This window comes from Geotrypetes seraphini, chromosome 3, assembly GCF_902459505.1.
Source record: "Geotrypetes seraphini chromosome 3, aGeoSer1.1, whole genome shotgun sequence".
In the NCBI taxonomy this organism is placed as follows: Eukaryota; Metazoa; Chordata; class Amphibia; order Gymnophiona; family Dermophiidae; genus Geotrypetes; species Geotrypetes seraphini.
The window spans coordinates 84,142,682-84,162,852 of NC_047086.1; positions in this window are offsets into that span (position 1 = coordinate 84,142,682).

The window sequence follows — 20,171 nt, forward strand, 5'->3', positions numbered from 1 at the left end:
TCTTTATCGCATATGACTTTTTATCACGCGCTAACCCCCCGCGCTAGCCGAAAAACTACCACCTGCTCAAGAGGAGGCGGTAGCGGCTAGAAAGGCCGGCAATTTAGCGCGCACTATTACATGCGTTAAACCATTAACGCGGCTTCGTAAAAGGAGCCCTAAGTTACGCAAAGCAACTGTTTCACCATCTGCCAATTAAAGGGTTAAATTTGCAGTTATCATGCGGTAAAATCCCACTGTAAGCCATGGGAACTGTGCATTTGAACATGACCCTTAGAGAGGCTAAAAGTAGTCTAGAAGAAAGCAACAACAGTGTAGGGTCTATGCTGGAATAATAGCCTACTTTGGTTGCTCATTCCCATTTTGAATTGAGATTGTCTGGGATTATCTTGGGTCTGTCTCTCATTCCAAGGAGGTTTGACTTTTCTATAGGGGCCTTTCCCTGCCAGTTCACCATAATGTTGAAAGTAATTTTGCAACACATAGAAAAAAGTTGAAAGCATTTCTAATTTTTAGGTCTTAGCAGAGACCACTTAGGGAAAATTCATCTTATATTCCTATGGGCATCTTAGCATTTAGTGCATACACTAACACAATTAGCACATGCTAAATCACTTAGCACCCACTGATGCCTTATATGAGAATAGTTGGCTTCTGTTTCATTTGCCTTCTTTGGTCCATATACATTTTTCATAAGTATCTTTTTGAATTATTATATATATTCATTGAAATCCATCAGAAGTTTCAGCAATTCAGCGATTGGCTGGCCTGGACCTTCTCTCTGACATCAGAATTGAGGTTGGGGGGAAGGCTTGTGGGCTGGCGGTGTACAATCGCTGCACGCGCCTGACCCTTCCCTTCCTGGAGTTGCGGCAGCAGCAGGGATAATAAAGTGGAGTGGGTGGGCTGCGGCAGCGGTGAGGGGTGGCAGGTCAGCCCACGTACCCTAACAGGCAGTCTGCATATCCCCTAGGATACACGTACCACAGATTGAGAAACACTGTGGTAGACTGACTCTGAAACAAAGTCGGGCCATATTTTTTCAAGGAAAAAGTAGGTACACAAATTGTTATCTAGGGGAAGGTGGCAAAAACAAAAATCAGTTTTACAGGTAACAATTCAGAGTTTTTACGTGCTTAAATTTGATTTAACATATTTTTGCCTATTTTCCCTACAGCTGTGCATAACCCACACCCATATATCCAATCTAATATAATCAGGATTTCTTAATTGCACTTATCCAGGTTCAAGGTGATTTACAAGAAAGAGGCCCATGTAGCAACATAGGGAAATAGTTACATCACATTGTATAGGAGGGTTACATTGTTACAAGAGATGAAATTGATGCATCATATTGTAGAGGAAAGTTACATTGTTGTGAGAGAGGAAGTAGTTACATCACATTGTGGAGGACAGTTACATTGACATAGAGAGATGCCCTGTGGAGAAGCACTACTTTTGTATGTTAAATCATTGATAGCCCCACACCCTAGCCTAGCCCTTGGCCATGAATATCCACACTTACATTGTTCTGTACCTGTATATAAAGAGTCAATTTGAATAACCTAACCAGTGAGTCATGCCAAAATGTAAGTCATACACTGCAGACTTTAAGCTGTTGACAACTGAATATGCAAAGATTAATGGGGATCGTAAGGTTGGACAATTTTTTTTTTCCATGGATGAAAAATCAATCCATGATTGGAAAAAAGAAAAGAAACTCAGCCTAAGAAAATGTGCTTAAGAGTTAATCCTTCAAAATGGCTGACCTGGCCTCAGGGTTTGAACCAAAGAACTGAATGGCAAGCATTGTTTTGATTTTTTTTTTTTTTTTTTTCATTTTTGAGTTTTGTGCTGAAATGAGTGCTTTTTGAATTTTTTGACATCAGGCGGGCCGGTGGTGTTTTAACCGCCACAGATCTGTTGCTTTGGTACTGCCTGCTAAGTGGCTGCGCACTTCAAGCATTTTCCATCTATCCCCTGATGAGCCAGTGAGTTGGCGAAACAAGGTTGCTTGTTGGGAGGTTTGAGGAAACTTGACAGCGTTGGAGCTTAAGTCGTCCCTTTCCAGCTATGTCCTTGAGCGTGCTTCTGGGCGTCAGTTTTCAATTCTTAACCTAAGACTGCGGCAGTCGTCAAAGCAGTTTATTTTGTAGCTTTTGGTGTCTGCACTGCCACTTTAATTTGAGGCTTTTTTTCTCCCTCGTATGTTGGGTGCATGCTGGGTTTGAATTGGGGTGTCTCTCAGTGGCCACGACTATTCAACAAGTTTTGTAGTTATATGTGAAAATATTTTTGGTTGTTGTCTTGTTAATCATACAAAGGGAAAGTTGCAGCAATATCTCAACTAGAAGCATTAAACTGCAAACCAGAGAGTTAGCTGTGTAGATAAACATTATAGATTAAAAAGGAAGGGACAACTGGGTCTAGAAATTCATAAGAAGAAATGGCCTATCTGTTAGAGCAAGAACAACAGTAGGACAAAATCTACTGGGAGACTAGAAAAAGAAAATAGCACGCTTTCAGGATGTTGGGCATCATTAAGAAGGGTATCACGTTCAGGACGAAGGAAGTCATCCTGCCACTGTACCGTGCAATGGTGGGCCCGCATCTGGAGTACTGTGTCCAGTACTGGTCGCCGTACCTCAAGAAGGACATGGCGGTACTTGAGAGAGTCCAGAGAAGAGCAACTAAGCTAATTAAGGGTATGGGGGACATGGCGGTACTTGAGAGAGTCCAGAGAAGAGCAACTAAGCTAATTAAGGGTATGGGGGACCTCTCATATACTGACAGACTGAAAAAGCTGGGGCTTTTCTCCCTGGAAAAGCAGAGACTTAGAGGAGACATGATAGAAACCTTCAAGATCATGAAGGGCATAGAAAGAGTAGACAGGGACAGATTTTTTAAATTATGGGGAACCATAAGTACAAGGGGGCACTCAGAGAAATTGAAAGGGGGAAGGTTTAGAACAAACACCAGGAAGTTCTTTTTCACCCAGAGGGTGGTGGATACATGGAACGTGCTACTGGAGGATGTGATAAGCAGGAGCACGCTACAGGGCTTCAAAGAAGGTTTGAATAGGTTCCTAGAGGACAAAGGGATTGAGGGGTACAGATAGGAGTAGAGGTAGGTTATAGGGATAGGATTAGAGTATTAGAGGCAGTTACAAAATTAGTCAGGGGCACTGTTCAGGCAATTAGGCCTGATGGGCCGCCGCGGGTGCGGACCACTGGGCAAGATGGACCTCTGGTCTGCCTCAGCAGAGGCAACTTCTTATGTTCTTATGGTTCAAATCCCGCGGTGCTCCTTGTGACCCTGGGCAAGTCACTTAATCCTCCATAGCCCCAGGTACGTTAGATAGATTGTGAGCTAACCGGGACAGATAGGGAAAATGCTCGAGTACCTGATTGTAAAACTGCTTAGATAATCTTGATAGGTGATATATAAAATCCCAATAAAACTTGAAACTTGAAAAAGTTGGATGACCTTTTTGTCACTGTCATGTTAATGTTTGTATTAATCAGGGTTGGTTTTAGACATGCTGGAGCCCATGGCTTCTTTCTCCCCACGTGGCCCAACATTTATCCCTTTATTTTCTGTTGTTGTTCTTCTCTCCTCTCCCCCCCCCCCCCCCTTGATACTGAACAGTAGGATGAAGGGAAAAATATGCTGCATCTCTCTCTCCTTTCCACCAACAGACCTAATATTTCTCCCTCCCTTCCTTCCATCCCCAGGTCCAATTTCTCTCCCTTTCTCTTCCCAGCTGCCCTCCCATCCCGTATCTCTTCCTCCCTCCCTGGTCCACCATCTATCCCTTTCTCTTCCTAACCACCCTACCCTTCTTCCTCTAGGTCCATCATCTCTCCCTTTCATCAACATTCACCTGGAGCAGACAGACCAGCCAGATATATCAGAATTCTGGTCACTAATCTCCCAACTAGGATACTTCAAACCCCCACCCACCAAAACCCACGAAAGACGCCACCAACTAGATCTGGTGACATTCACCACCAACAAACAAATCAATCCCAAATTCCTCTGGAACCAAGACAACTGGTCCGACTCCCTATGGTCCGACCATAAACTATGTAGCTTTACCATTCAGGGCCAACAAAAAACCACCAAAAACAGCAAAAAAAGAAACACCAAAACTCACACCTCCAGAGGTAAGATCGACTCGGTTGAATTCTGGTCCCACTATGAAACCACTGTTAAACAAAATGAAGAACTAGACCAACTTATGACCTCCTGGACCAAAGACAGCACAAACATTCTAGACGAAATAGCCCCCATAAAAACACGTAGAATCAGAACCCCAAACCAAGAGGGATGGTTTGACTCAGAGCTACAATTGTTAAAGAATTTGGATTAAATCTGGAACCCAGGAGCACAGAGTAGCTTGGAGACTCAAACTAAAAAACTACAAAAATCTCATCACGGAAAAACGAAAAAACTTCTACGCCCACAAAATCGGAAATGTCACAAACAACAGTAGCAACCTCTTTAAACTGGTCAACGACCTCTACAACCTAGAGACACTCACCGAAAACCACGATGATGAATCTTCATTAACCGCTAACACCCTAGCAGACTTCTTCAACTCTAAGACACAGAAACTAAGATCATCGTTAACTTCCCCCCCAAACCCCCATGGGGATTTCCCTATCCTGCCGGACACAGACAGGACTACACGAGACCCAGGGTCCAGAACGGACCTAAGCTGGAATCAATTCACTACCATTGACTGGCATACCTTCAACAAATACTTTAACAAATACACCAACTCCTTCTGCAGACTGGATACCTGCCCCCCACACATCCTGAAAACTGCACCGATCCACTTCAAAGCCAGTATGCTGGCATGGACAAACCACCTTCTATCCACAGGAAGCTTTCCAGCAGAACAGGGCCATATTTCGATAACCCCAATTATAAAAAACACAAAAGAACCACCCAACTCACTGTCTAATTACAGACCAATTGCAAGTATCCCACTATTCACCAAAATAACTGAAGGGGTGGTAAATACCGAGCTAACCACATATCTGGAAAAATTCAACATCCTAAACGAAAATCAATCAGGTTTCCGCGCTGACCACAGTACCGAAACCATCATAGCCTATCTTCTATACAATTTACACACACTCTTCAGCCAGGGCTCCAGCGCATTGATCGTGCAACTCGACCTGAGCAGTGCTTTCGACTTAGTCGACCACAACATTCTTTTAAACTGCCTTGCACTCATCGGCATCTCCGGCCAGGTCCTCAACTGGTTCCAGGGATTCCTAAGAAACAGATCATACCGAGTATTCAAAAATGACTCCTTTTCATACAGCTGGGACAACTCCTGTGGTGTTCCGCAGGGCTCCCCCCTGTCCCCCACCCTGTTCAATGTCTACCTTGCCTCCCTGGGTAATCTTCTGCAGAGCCACAGACTCAAATTCTTCATCTACGCAGATGTCATCACTATAGTCATCCCGCTATCCAGCTTCACACCAGAATTCCTCACCTCCCTCTCAAATACACTCAACCAGATAGAACTCTGGATGCAATCCTACAGACTGAAACTAAACCCCGACAAAACAAAATTTTTCCTTGCTAGCCCCAAAGACAAAATATTAGACACCACAATTCAAGTAAAAGGATCGACCTTTCCCCTCGAACAAACCCTAAAAATACTAGGAGTCACACTGGACAAACACCTAACCCTGGAGAAGCACACCGACAATACAGTCAGGAAAAGCTTCTCGGCGCTCTGGAAATTACGCACCATAAAAAAATATTTCGACGACACGTCATTCCGCCTTCTAGTCCAATCCTCCATTCTTAGCATACTAGACTATTGTAATATCATTTACCTGAGCTCTACGAAGAAAAACACCAGAAGACTCAGAATGATCTAAAACACCGCTGTCCGCCTTATATTCGGCTTGAAAAAATGGGACCATGTTACCCCTTTCTACCACAAACTTCATTGGCTGCCATTGGAATCCAGAGTACTATTTAAATTTGCTTGTTTCTGCTACAAAACAGTATTCGGCCTAACCCCAAACTACATCAACCCACACTTCATCCTGAATAACAGAGTCAAGAACCCCCGCAGAATCCAGTTATTTGCTTTCCCCTCCCTAAAACTCTGTCACTCCAACAAATTCTTCGACAAAACCCTCGCCTTCCAGGCTGCCAAGCTAAACCCATGGATAGCCCAATTAATCCTCGAGGCTCCAACCTACCCCAGCTTTAGAAAACTACTCAAAACACACCTCTTCCAAAGCAACGACACTTTAATGGCCCCCCTTCTCATAGATCCCCCCTCCCCCCCTCTATCTCACCCCTCCTCCCCCCGACCCACCTTTCCTTCTCCCCAATTTTATCTTCTCCCCTGCCTGCATCCCTGCTCCTTTCAACACCTAACTCCACGCAACTCTGTTCAACTATTACTTAACTGCATGTAACTATGTTTAATTTATGTGAACCGCATGTAACGATGCACGTAACTATACTTAATTTATGTAAATCTGTTCAACCAACTCTTAATTGCATGTAATCCGTGTTTAACCTATGTGAACCGCCTAGAACTCTCTGGGTATGGCAGTATACAAGAATAAAGTTATTATTATTATTATTATTTCTCTTCCCAACTGTCCTTCCTTCAAGTGTCTCTTTCTCCCTCCTTCCATACTACCCCACGTCCAACTTCTCTCCTTTTCTCTTCTCTTTCTCCAGACCATTATCTACTGTTTTTCTAAATCTCCTCTGTTTCGGGGCCCCACAAGTTCTTCGCTTCACCTCTCTGCAACCCCAGTTTGGCACTTCTTTAAACCCATTCTGCGTTCTACTTTAAAATAAATAAATAAAATCCAGCTGGTCCAAAGAGCTTCCTCAGGGCAACATGACTTTCCCCTCTTTCAGTGCCAGTCCAATGTTGCCCTCCCCTTCCCCATCCTACTGAAAAACTGACTGTAGCAGTGATTCTGTGGCCGTCGGAGAGGAATTTCCAGGCCAGCCATTAGCTGCCTGGCTGGCCCGGAAGTTCCTCCCTGATTTCAAAATTGACGTCAAGGAGAGGAATGCTGGTTGGCCCGATGCTTCTTCAGGGAGAGCTTGCGGCGGCGGTGGCTTGGGGGCCTGTTCCCCGATGGCGGCGGCAGTGGCTTGGGGGAGGGCAGGAAGAAAGGGAGATAGACAGATAAGAGGGAAACAGAAAGAAAGAAAGGGGGGACAGGGAGACAGAAAGAAAGAAGGGGGCAGGGAGAGAGGAAGAAAAACTTGGGGGAGGGAATGAGGTCTGGAGGAGAGGAAGCATAGAGTAGACTGAAAGCAGGGAAGAAATATTGGATGCACAGTCAGAAGAAGAAAGTGAAACCAGAGACTCATAAAATCACCAGACAACAAAGGTAGGAAAAATAATTTTATTTTCAATTTAGTGATCAAAATGGAATTTATATCTGCTGTATATATTTTGCACTATGGCCCCCCCCCCCTTCTACTATACCACAATAGTGGTTTTTAGTGCAGGGAGCCTATGAGCGTCGAGAGCAGTGCGGTGAATTCAGCGCAGCTCCCTGTGCTAAAAACTGCTATCGCAGTTTGGTAAAAAGGGAGGGGGTATATTTGTCTATTTTTATATGGTTGTTACTGAGGTGAGATTGTATAGAGTTATCTGCCTTGACCTCTTTGAAAACAACCCTGGAATATTTCTCTGCATACAGTGTGCTTTGTGGTTTTTTAAAAATTTTATTGTTGGTAGATCATTTTGACTTGTGGGCACCCCTGACTTAAGACAATAATAAGTGATATATACAGGGCTGTGGAGTCGGAGTCGAGGAGTCGGAGTCGGAGGAAATTTCGGGTACCTGGAGTCGGAGTCAGAAGTACAAAAAACTGAGGAGTCGGAGTCGGAACATTTATCTACTGACTCCATTTTTGATCTTGGCATACCAATCATGAGCGATTCTTTCAGCTATAGCACCCACTATATACACAGCACAAATGTTGCGAGCAGCTTCTGCGGCCTTAGAACCTTGATTAAAAGCAAAAAGAAGGTGGTGTCGAAAATGCTCATTTCTCTCAACTTGACATTCCATTTTAGCGATCTGAAAATTAACCATTGCTGTGGAGTCGGAGTCGAGGAGTCGGAGTCAGAGGAAACTTCAGGTACCTGGAGTCGGAGTCGGAGTCTGAAGTACAAAAAATTGAGGAGTTGGAGTCGGAGTTGGAACATTTATCTACCGACTCCACAGCCTTGGATATATAAATACTACAAATAAATAATAATAAGACAGCTGAACAAAATATTTGAAAAGCAGCTAAAAATTCACAGCATTTGAGATTATTTCAGCATTTGAGAAAATTTCAGCATTTGGGATTATTCTGTGTGCAGATGTCTATAGTAAAAGCCAGTAACAAACTGTAAAATACTCATCTGCCCTGTAACTAGTTCTAGAGGAACCGTATGGTATGCTACACAAGCTTTTACGCAAATGTATCTATAAAGAAAAAGTAGTTGTGTTCTTGCTGGGTTTTACCTTACTTAAGTACTGGACAGATCTCTTGTTGGGTGAAAGTTTACTAGGATAAATTTTTGCAAGACCCATGCTTTCATTCTTGAACATATTTTGCTTAGTTGGCATTTTTGCCTGCTGGGAGGTGTTTTCCTTGGAGGGTTACCTACAAACACATCACTGACCTCAGTGTGCATGAAGCAAGGCAGCAGGGACAAACAGAGCCAATTGGACACGCTCTATAAATCACCACCCACATCCTTCCAACACTCATTCACACACACACACATACAAAGGCGAGGGGGTGGGGCGGGGAAAACAACAGTGTTATAAAAGAGAAAATGGAAACCGTTCGGTGTCACCAGCTGCAGATATTCAGGAGTCTAACCTAAAAGGGGTTTGCATTCAGATTTTGCCTTCTTGAGGTGAGAGCAGGATATAATTGTGTGTATAACCCAGGGCCTATTTGCTGGATAATATCGCACACCACAAAAGGACTACGTTTCAACCTAATCCATTTCATTTAGCATCTTCTTTATATATAAATTCTACAATTAAAAATATTCTGGACAACACAATAATAATAATAATAATGCATTTTTAAATCACCTTCAACACTAGATCGGGAAAGCTAAATGGTAGTGGAGGAAATAAGTAGGCGTTTATTAATCATATATTTTTTAATCAAATTTTAATCAAATTTAATCAAATTTTAATATATTTTTTAATCAAATCTCAGGTTTGTGAAAAATAATTTTTGGGGTTCACACAGTGTTAATGAATAATGTAAATATCTTCCCCTTATATTTATAAAACACTTTTGGTGGGCAAATGTGTGTACCACATATAAATATGAGAGAATGAATGCAGAATGTATGGGGTTTAGTAGTTCATTTAATAAAGTGTGGAGCCCATTGAATACATTTGTTATCTCGCAATAAGGGTCATGTATCTTTCCTTTTCTTAGATTTCCTTACACATCCAGGGTGGGTGGGTGGGGGAGGGAAATATATTTTGAGGATTTAAATTACTTAATTATAATATTGTAATCACATCATATGTCTTATTGTATTAATAATTGGGAGGAAGGTGGGAGAAAATGATTATTTTATGTATTATTTGTGTAGTTAGAGCGTTTTATGTAGTATTTTATGTTCAATTAATTGTATTGCACTGTCAAAGTTTGAAAATCAATAAAGATTTTTTTTTTAAAAAAACACTTTCAGAAAGTATAGATAAACATCAAAATATCTAACCAGAGTGGACAGTTAGCCAGTTAGCAAACCGAATACCATCAGTAACCAGTTAACGCTGGTGATCGTTTACAAATCGCCCCGCGCTACCTGGACAGCATTGTAGCCGTCTATAATTTTCAGTGGCATCATCCAGATGAGGGGTACAGATAAGAGTAGAGGTAGGATTAGAGGTAATTTGTAAAATTAGTCAGAGACCACTGTTCAGGCAGTGGGCCTGATGGGCCACCACGAGAGCGGACCGCTGGGCGAGATGGACCTCTGGTTTGCCTCAGCGGAGGCAACTTCTTATGTTCCTATGATGCCGCTGAAAACTGCTGATGGGCCCTGGTCAGTGACATTTATCCAGCTGCAACTACTACTGATCATTTCTAAAGTGCCACTGGATGTACACAGTGCTGTACATTAAACACGTAAGGTACAATCTCTGCTTGACAGTTCATAACCTAAGCAAAACAGATAAACAGGATAAATAGGGGTTATGGAATTGCGTACAGTGGGAATAATTAAAACAGACATGGGCACTTTACAATTGAGAAGTTAGGAGTTAAAAGCGGCCTCAAAAAGTGGGTTTTTAACATAGATTTGAACACAGCCAGAGACGGAGCTTGACATACTGACTCAGGAAGTCTATTCCAGGAATACGGTGCAGCAAAGGAAGAAGAGGAGAGCTAGGGCTTGACAATAGAGATAGAAATGTAATGTAATGTAATTTATTTCTTATATACCGCTAAACTCCGTTAGGATTCTAAGCGGTTTACAGAAAAATAGACAATAGGGTGCATTAAAATTATAAGTAAAATAGGTACTTAGAAATTCCCTTACTGTCCCAAAGGCTCATAATCTAACTAAAGTACCTGGAAAAAATGACAATTAGTAGAGTAATGAAGAAATAAAATAGAGATAGATGAGAAAAATAAGAAAATAAACATTCTAATAAGACTACAATGATCTAAAGGACTTTGAAAGGTTGAAAAAAGAGATGTATATTTCACATTTCAACTTTATTATACCGGAAATAAAATAATTAACTTAAGTGGTTTACATACAAGTAAAATAGGAGAAAAGGTCACAAAGAGGTTTTTAGCGCAAGCCGGCACGTTCAATGCTCTGACACTCATAGAATTCCTATAAGCATCAGAGCACTTACTTCACGGGCCATCGCTAAAAATTTCTAACTCAGCTTGATAAAATAGAATCTAGTTCTTGTTAGCATGAGAAATAGAAACCTAGAACAGAAAATAGAACCTAGTTCTTATTAGCATGAGAAATAGAAACCTAGAACCTAGAACAGAAAATAGAACCTGGGGCTCCTTTTACTAAGGTGCACTAGTGTTTTTAGCACACGCAGGAAATTACCGCACACTACGCGGAAAAACTAACGCCAGCTCAATGCTGGCGTTAAGGTCTAGCGCATGCGGCAATGTAGCGTGCACTGTTCCGCGCGTTAAAGCCCTAGTAATTGTTAGCATAAGAACAAAATAAATCTAAGAATAAAATGAAATTTTAAAATGATCATAGTAAGATACAGTAGGAGGAGAAGAAATAAAAATAAAGATGAGCCAGTGATATATAGAAAGATATAGGGATCCTTTTACGAAGGCGCGCTAGTGCTTTTAGTGCACGCACAAAATTAGCACACGCTAGCTGGAAAACTACCGCCTGCTCAAGAGGAGGCAGTAGTGGCTAGCACACGACATTTTAGCGCGCGCTATTGCGCGCATTAAGACCCTAGCGCGCCTTTGTAAAAGCAGCCCTTAGATGTAAATCAACTGGATTTCTAAAAATAAGAAGAGACAGCAGAAATGCTGGCATTGCAATTTAACTACCTGCAGTAGAATCTCAGTTATCTGTCACCCATGGGGATTGGTAGATGCTGGATAACTGTTTTTCTGGTCGACTGAGAGTTATTGTATAATACAAGGAGTGTGACAGATCTCAATTCCCTCCCTCCTTCCTGCCCTGAAACACCAGCACAGCAGTGGTCCTGAGCCACACCCCCCCCCCCCTCCCTCAAGCCCCAAAGCAGCAGAAGCAGAGTTGCAAACCCCCTCACTCGCTTGCTCACTCTCTCCCTTCCTTACTTGAAGCAGCAACTGGTCAGTAGGAGGCAGAAAGTTTGTGTTTGTGGCCAGCCCCAACAGGGCCTTTCTTTCGATGCCACTTCTACTGCTTGGGGGCTTGAGGAAGGGTGGGGGAGGGGGTGTTTGCGGCTCAGGTCTGCTATCGCTGGTGCTTTGGGAGAATTTTTTTGCTGGTTGGGTGAGAGTGCCGGTTAACTGAGTACTGGTTAACTGAGATTCTCCTGTAGAGCTGTCTGATTTGTGAAACAGGAAGTTACATTAGAAGGAAGGACTCACAGAGGGAAAGCTCAAGAGCAGGCCTGAATTGGTGAGTCCATTTCTTTTTCTACATAAATCGATTTGAATCAATTCAGACAAACTGAATCCATGAATCAAATCAGGCAATACTACTATCTGGAGTAGAGGCATGGTCTAGTAGTTGAGCAGCTGCCTCAGCACCCTGAGGTTATGAGATTGAATCCCACAGCAGCTCCTTGTGATTCTGGGTAAGTCACTTAACACTTCATTGTTCCATGTACAAAATAAGTACCTGCCTAAACTATGTAAACTGCTTTGATTGTACCCACACAGAAAAAGCAGTATATCAAGTCCCTTTGGGCTAGATTCACTAACCCTCCGATCCGTATCCGATCCATGGTGATTGGAAGCAGGCCAACCAATTCGCCAACCATCTGTGTGCAAATGGGGGTGATCGGAGGTATGGCCCCAACCGACTGCACGTATTGGATTGAGCCCTGACAGTAGTGACAGGAGAAGCAGCCTCCTGTCACTGCTGTCAGGGCTCTGCTGGCTTTTTTCTTTCTTTTTTAATAGGCCACAAAATATCAGGCCTATTAAAAAAAAAAAAAAATCCTCCCCTGTGCAGAACACCCCCCCACGTGCGCCCAAACTGGCACACACTCCTCCCTGACTGGCACGGTCCACCCACACGGCCCATTCCCTCCCCGTACCTTTAAAACTGGTGGGAGCGGAGGGGTACTCAGCCCCTCCTGATCCAAGCCTCCTCTGAGGTTTGCCGGCTGGCTGGGCCCGGCCTACCCTCACTTAAAATTATGGCAGAAGGGTTCCAACTCCCTCCTGCCATTAGTCCCACCCACCCAAAAACTAACAGAAGGAGGAATGCCAGCTTCCTCCTGCCACCCCCCACGGACGCCCCCTCCCCACCCACCCTCGTCATACCTTTCACGAAGCAGGAGGGGTGCTCAACCTCTCCTGCTCCAATACCTCCCGCGACGAGTCTGAGGCCTTAGGCCACGCCCTGGTGCATCGGTTTGCTTTATGAATCTAGCTCAATTTACCTTTCCATCCTCAGGCCCAGAAGTTCTAAAATCACCGTTAAAATCCTGTGAATTGATGTGGTGCCAATAAATTGTCCAATTTGAAAATGATGATCGGTGTTCAAACAATTTTGCGTGCAAATGAGTTTTGCAGAGGTCCACCATAATTGCATTCAAATAGTCATAAGAGAAAGCGATGACATTTGTGCAGTATAGCTCAAGGACAGAGGCACAAATGTATGCATGCGCCAGGAAAAGCTATGTCATAGTTATGCATGAGCATCAATCATACGCATGTCATAGGCGCACATCATAGGCGTGCATCATATGTGTCTATATGCGTCTCTCCATGCCATAGGCAGAGGGGAGGTAGGGGGCAAAGAAGTATCAGCAAACTATGCATATGCAAATGGTTTATTTCTATACTGCTTCTGCGGCACATATAAGCTGCCAGCAGCTTTTAATGAGCGTGCATGAGACGTGCCTTTAACACACGCACTTGAGACACCTCTATAATACATTAATATATGGCCCTCCATATGAAAAATGAATTCTGTTATTTCAATTTCTAGAATCTGCAGCCCAGACTTGCCAGTGTACCCACTGACACATGCGTACACGAGATGCGCCTTTAACACATGCACCTGAGACATGGTTTCCTACCAGCACCTCCAGACCTGTAGGCAATTTTGGCTCATTAGAGGTCAGCACTTCATTTACCCTCTCTTTTACAAATGCAAAGCATAGTCGGGGCTAGTCTGTGGACTAGATGTAAGCTACACTACACGGGCTGCCTCTTATGTGCACTGCGCACAACTTAGCAGTGTTATATTAATGTTTTCTAGCTTTTGTTTCATTTTCACTTTGGTTCATGCTTTTTTTCCTCTAATTTTCTTAGAATTTTTCTTTCAGTTTCTTTCACTCTTCAGTGCTAATAAAAATTTATCAACATACAAACATTTTTAAGGTATGCAGACTGACTATGCACATTAATTTTTAGGCTAACGTGTTTAAATTTGTTTGGCACACTTTTCTTTAGGTACCTGGATATGGATAGCGACAATAATGGCCTGTTGTGCCTGCTGTGATTTCCACATACACTTACATTGGATATGTCATTTATTTAAATCTACACTTTTTCTGTTTGCAGCTAGGCTAGTTAATCAGGGAGCTATTCAGAGGATGCCATATGAATGTTATCTGCTAGAATCATTCTAATCCAGACTGGCTTGCAAGGAGAAGAGGGTTCCTCTTCAAATCCCTGGCTGTATATACTTCAGTGAAATTTTACCCCTCTCCTGGCCTCTAGTCAGAAGAGAGAACTAAGACAGCCCCTCCCCCTCTCTAATCCTCCCCTAGGAGCACAGTAATCACTAACAAAACAACCTATTGATAAATCTTCCTAAATCCTCTCCTTCTTCCCCTCCCCCATGGCTGTGCTGCCTTCCTTTAGTTCAGCTTTCTAGTGACACTCAAGGACTGAAGATTCTTGCAGCATTTACTTATGAGTGATGGTTGAGATATTCCTTTCATACAGCCATGAGATAAGAGATGGTATATCATAAAATGTGTATAATAAAGTTGTAATTGTTGAAAAAATTATGGTGAGGTGTAATAGGGATTAAAGGCCTCTAGGTGAAGCCTCTACCGCGGCTTTGTTAAAGGGGGGTTTATTTGGTATTTACTAGGGAAGTGCATTTGTTAGCATACCTTTAAACCATTTAGGGATTTTGAAAATGTTAGTGTGCACAAAATCGATTTATTGCACATGAACTAACAAATCAACATATATGCTGTATGCTTTGATGTTTATAATTGTATATATGTACTCACTGTGACCTGCTTTGTATAAAGCATGATATAAAATTAAACAAATCAACAACATGTGAAAATGTTCAATGGCATGTAAAAAATAAATAAAATGTATGTATGACACAAACAAAAAGCCTTTAAAAACTGGGGAAATGTCCACTTCCTATGATCTGCTTTACATGTCTAACACTGAAACAAACCTTTCTGGCTTCTCACTCACTTTCCTGCTATTACAAACAATTTTCATTTAGTAAAAAAAAAAAAAAAAAAAAAAATCTTGAGCTTTAAACTTTCAACATTTAGTCTAGAGGCCAATTCACTAAGCCATGCTAAGTTTGACAAGTTGTTGCTGATAACTTTTCAGATGTAGAACCTAATTCATCGAAGTGTTTTCCCATAGACAGAGAATGGAGAAAATACTGAAACAGAGTCATGCATGAGTTACAGCTGTCTCTCTTTTTGCACAGAAAAGAGAGTAAAAAAGAAAGCCCAACATTCACGGAATGGCGCTGCATGGGACCAGACAGGAAGCGAAAAGCTTGCGCTCCTGCCTTATTCGCCGCTCTGCAGCAACAAAGGAGGCAGCCGACCAGCAAGTGCATGGAAAGCTCCTGTCGAGACCGTGCTGGATCACCAGTATTTAAAAACAGGTACGGAGGCGGGGACTGAAAGCTGTGGGCTGCTGGCTGCCTACCAGCAGACACACCTATGTGTAGAGGAGGAAAAACCAAGAAAAAAAATTCTGAACCAAATTTGGTTCAGAATTTATTTTCTTGGTTTTTCCTCCTTTACACGTAGGTGCGTCTTATGGTCAGGTGTGTCTTATAGAATGAAAAATACAGTAATTAGTGCTGATAATTGGTATTTTTTTTTAATATTCTTTATTCATTTTCAAAATTACATTAAGTGTAAAATATATTCATTCACAGTAACAATAAATATATCACTTATAAACAATCATTGGTACATTATATAAATTTTATCCCTTCCTCTTTCCCATCCCTCCCATCCATATCTTCCATTATTATATAATATATGTAATAAGAAAAATACCCCCCTCCCTATATCCTGAACTGATAATTAAAAGGGAAATAATTTTACTTAATCCTTACAATATTTTGTTAATGGTTTCCACACATCCTGAAATTTCTTAAAGTATCCCCTTTGTAAAGCAATAAATCTTTCCATTTTATAGATATAGGCATTTTAACAAACAATTAATGGTGTTAATCAATTAAGGGGTACACACATTAATTTACGAGTGAGTCAAAAAAGGGATACCGAAATAGGTGAGGAATGGGCAGATCAAGGGCATTCCTTTAAATTACACATGTCATTGCAGAATTAGTGCCCCCACACTTAAATGTAGACATGGGCATTTGCTCCATGTTTTCATCGGTGCAAATAGCTGCTCATAAATTTACTCACATTTTCCAGGCATAAGCACTATTCTATAAACTGTACCTAATTTTAAGTTAGGCTTATATAATACTGGGTTTTTTTCTGTGCCAATTTTTTTGATGTTTATATAAAATTTATCCCAAAGAGAAGAATTCTATATATCATGCTCAAAAATGGGTGCTGAAAGATATGTTATTCTAAATCTAGATATTTTTACTTTAGAATACATATGGAACCTAGTGTGATTGTTTCTTTCTTTTTAATATATGGCTTTCCTTTCCTTATTTGATACAGCCTGATTATTTTGTAAGCCGCTGTGACTTCTAACAATTGGCAAAATATCAAGTGCACAATAATCATAAACATATTCTATAAAAAGTTATGCTACCTTTAAAGAATAGCACTTAACACTGATTCCCACACCTAACTCTGGGCCCTAGACTTAATGCCTGCTGAAGCTTGTTCTAAAATCCTGGTGCCCAAATTGGGCACAGAAACTCAATATTCTATAACACTGCACACAATTTTTTAGAATGCCCATAACTCTCCCATGTCCACACCATGGGATTTAGGTACCCAGCAATATAGAATAGAGCACAGCCATATAAGAACATAAGAATAGTATTAGTGGGTCAGAACAATGGGCCATCTAGCCCAGTAGCCAATTTTCATGGTGGCCAATCCAGGCCACTAGTAAATGGCAGAAACCCAATTAGTAGCAATATTCCATGCTACCAATCCTGGGCAAGCAGTGGCATCTCCCATGTTTGTCTCAACAGCAGTTTATGGATTTTTCTTCCCGGAAATTGTCCAAAACCTTCTTAAAACCAGCTACATTAACCATTCTTACCACAACCTCTAGCAACAAGTTCCAGAGCTTATCTATTCTTTGAGTGAAAAAATATTTTCTCCTGTTGCATACCCTATAACTTCATTGAGTATCCCCTAATCTTTGTAATTTTTGATGCAGTAAAACATTGATCCACTTGTACCTGTTCTACATCACTCAGGAATCTGTACATTTCAATCATATCTCCCCTCACTCTTTTTTTCCCCAAGATGAAGAGCCTTAACCTCTTTAATCTTTCCTCATACGAGAGGAGATCCTTCCCCTTTTCATCTTGGTCACTCATTTTTGAACATTTTCTAGCTCTGCTTAACATTTGACACTCGCACCACTGCACTTCATAAACAATGAACTCAAATAGCACCACTAAATAAATAATGATCTAACTCAAGTATTGGCAATAATTTGGCCGCAGCTTTATTTAGCTTCATCAAGTCTTCAATAACAATATTCTACAATTTATCACCCTTCTTCCTTGGCGGCCACTCCCCCTCCCCCCAACTCTCCTTTTCCCCCATCAGCTGGTCAGTCACTACCTAGATGCTCAGCCACCAAATTCCAGTAATCATGTTCACTTTCACATACCCCATTTGCCAGACCTGCGGTGTCACCAGGCCTCACAATTATCTGTGGTGGTACCGCACACAGTATAAGAACCTTACAATACTTCTTACACCCCTCATCTAACTAGTGGCTGCTTAGAAGGACCCCCATTTTACCACAGTGCTAGGACCACTCTACCCCCCACCCTGACCCCAAAAGAACAGGCTACCCCAGAGCAAACCAAAAATTCCCACCCCACATAAAAAATAAACAATGGGTGGGACGGGAGGGCAACTTAAAACTGACCCAAATGCTCTCCAATACCCTGCAAACTAATTATCCTTCCGTCTTCTACCATCCCGTTATCCCACTAAAACATCACCTCACAGTCTTCCACCAACTCCCGCCCAATTTACCAACTGTCACTTCCCTATCCCAATTTCTGACAGCTTTTTCTTCCATACAAAACCCCACAACACCATTTCCACAATCACAAACCTCCACCACTCACTCACTCCTTCATCTAATCAACCAAACCATACAACCCCCCGCCCTCCCCCCCCCATTTCCCTTCAAAAAATGTTGTCACACAGTATCTCAGTCAATGTTATCAGCCCACTGATTAATTCAGTGGGCTTCCCATTTCTTTTTTGAGATAAGATGTCCAGAATTGAATGCAATACTCAAGGCCAGGTTGCACCATGGGGAGCAACAGAGAGGCATTATAACATTCTTAGTCATATTAACCATGGGGCTCTTAATCGAAAGAGAAAAATGTGCAAAGACCGGCCTAAGTTGGCACTTGGACGAACATTTCTCAAAAACGGCCAAGTGCCGATAATAAAAATGGGTTTTGGACGTATTTCTAAACTACCTAGGCCTTCATAGTGCCGCAGAATGACCAAAGCTAAACGGGGCGTTTCAGGAGGCGTGTCGAGGGTGGGAGTTGGGCGGGACATGGGCTGGCTTAGACTTAGTCGTACAGCATGTATAACCGAACATTTTACAACAGAGCCTAGACGGAACTTGGACGTTGTGACTTAGACCATGTAAAACATGGTCTAAGTCACAAAAACCCACCTAAAGTCACCAGATAAGCACTGCAAACACATATAACAGACCCCATACACTACCCCAGTGATCACTAACTCCCCCACCCCCATAAAAATTTTAATCATAACTTTAAAATTCAGCCTCCAGACCATCATCACCTGGCCGCCTGGCATAGCAAAGCCTAGTCGTCCAGCCCAGAGGCAGCTTAAGTCATCTTGGGGGTGGGTTAGGGACTCATGGAGAGGAGGACCCATGCCCATAAGCCCCTGTAATCACTGCATTGATACTTAAACATGTGCACTCCCCTATATACCCCCAAAACCCTTTTTTACTGGCATATAAGTGGCTCCTGCAGCCATAAGGGCTATTAGGGTAGTAGATCCACTAGGGTAGTAGGGTAGTAGATCCACTAGGGGATTCTGGAGGTGGTTTGGGGGGCTCACCATAACCTATAAGGGAGCTGTAGGGAGAAGAAGCCATGGCACCCTTTTTGTGAAGTTCACAGCAGTGCCCTGTAAGGTACCCCACTATTTAGGTGGCATGTCTGGGTGTGCAGTCCATCAATTTGCAGACCCCTCCCACGTTCAACAGGGATTGTTCTAGGCATTTTGGACTTGGACGTAAAGTTGGATGAAAATGTGGTATAAAGATAGACGATTTAGTGACTTGGACAATCAGATCGGCAGGATGTATAATTAGACGATTTTCGAAACAAAAAAAAAGTTGGACGTATCTTTCAAAAATGTGTCTTAAGCTGTTTTATTACTTTGGACGACTTGCGAGATGGACGTAAACGGACTTAGACGTCCCTTTCGATTATGCCCCTCCATCTCTTTTTTAATAATTACTAGCATCTTGTTTACTTTTGAGAATCTGGGCCTTTAATTCAGCTACTTTGTTTTTTAGACCCTTCAGATCTGAGCACTCATCCTGGGGATACCCATATTTTTTTACAGATTTGGGCTCTCCTCCAAGATTATGAGAGTCCCCTATAGAATTGGGGCTGTAGCCAAGATAGAGATACCTTCAGGTACTGTGAAATTTTCTCCAGAGTTGCTAGTTTTATCAATCTGTATATGTTTCGAGACAGGAATTACAATATTTATTGGGACTTAAGCAGGTTAAAAAAAAATCCCAAGTATATTCCTCTGCTGCCCATGCTAGAGCCATACTCATGATCCAGACCAAAAAAGTATATGATGAGAGTCAACACAAGGGCTTCCCATTTTACTGAGAAGTGGATAAAAAGAAAGGCTGAAAACTCAAAACACTGATATTTCACTGCTTTCAGCTTTTGGCTCTTCGAGATGGAATCATGAGCTCCCTTCTGGTTGGCACCTATGAAGAAAGGGCTTAATACAGGTGGTTCCATTACAGGTCAAACAAACCTGAAGTTA